Consider the following 942-nt stretch of genomic DNA (forward strand, 5'->3'; position numbering starts at 1 on the left):
GGACCCACGCCAGAGGAGATCCGATCTCCCCGCAGGGCGCAGGGCCCCCCGCGGGGCCGCCTCGCCCTGGCCCCCCCAGCCCGCCCGGCTCGGACACGCGCGCGGGAACCGCGGCGCTTCGTGCTCGTTTTGTTTTGGAAAGCGGCGTTTTTTCCACGCGCTGTTTGACCCTGGACGGTGTTTTGTGTTTGGGGGTTTTGGTGCGCGCGTTTGTTCTGGAGGGGGCTCTGAAGGGCGGCTGTGGAAGAGGAGCGGCGCGGCTAAGCCTCGCCAGGCAGCAGCGGCGGGCCCGAGTCGGGCTGCGCCGAGCGCGGGATGCTGGCGCCGGCTGCTCCGGGGGGAGGCGATGCCATAACCCCGGCTTAGCAGGTGAGAGAATTCACCTTGGCAAATTTATGCCATTTTGTTTTGCATTGCATGTCTTTTGCATCTGCTCAGAAACGCTGCAGGGCAGCGGTGTCCGATTCACCCCCAGACGTGGAGCGCAGGGCGCCCCGTGGCCCCCGCTGCCGACACGCGTCCCGTCAGGGGTCTGCACCCTGAAAGGCTCTGGGGGGCCCCAGGGTTGCTCGCCCTGCCCCCAAACTCAAAGCCCGGTTAGGAGCGCTGCACGTGACACCTGTGCTATAGACCGGGGGTCACCAAGCAGTGGATCTCCATCCACCGGTAGATCTTGGAGTCGATCCGAGGCTGGGGTGGGGGCTGCATGCCCGTGTGCACCCCACGGGTCAGTCCGGGGGGGGCAGGGACAGGGGCTAGGTCCAGGCCCCTGCAGTGAGGGACAGTGCTACAGAGGCAGGAGCAAGGGTAAGTCGAGTGGGGACCCGGCTGGGTGGGACTTCACCTGCTCTGGAGGGCCCCCCCCAAATAATATTTTCTCTCTCTGCCTCACCCTCCCTCCCCACAGACTTACCTGCTGAGGTGTGGGGGAGGTGGCAGCGA

The 942-nt window shown here is 66.1% G+C and overlaps 1 protein-coding gene across 1 annotated transcript in view; it reads left to right on the forward strand.

Annotated features, from left to right (window-relative positions):
* Nucleotides 1-84: 84 nt before the first annotated feature.
* Nucleotides 85-942, forward strand: part of GPR160 (G protein-coupled receptor 160) — a 17,177-nt gene continuing 16,319 nt past the window's right edge. The window contains exon 1 of the mRNA XM_019503277.1: nt 85-369. The gene's annotated coding sequence lies outside the window, so the exon portion shown is untranslated. The remainder of the gene's footprint in view (nt 370-942) is intronic.

This window comes from Gavialis gangeticus, unplaced genomic scaffold (assembly GCF_001723915.1).
Source record: "Gavialis gangeticus isolate Ggan-Ray unplaced genomic scaffold, GavGan_comp1, whole genome shotgun sequence".
Classification (NCBI taxonomy): domain Eukaryota; kingdom Metazoa; phylum Chordata; order Crocodylia; family Gavialidae; genus Gavialis; species Gavialis gangeticus.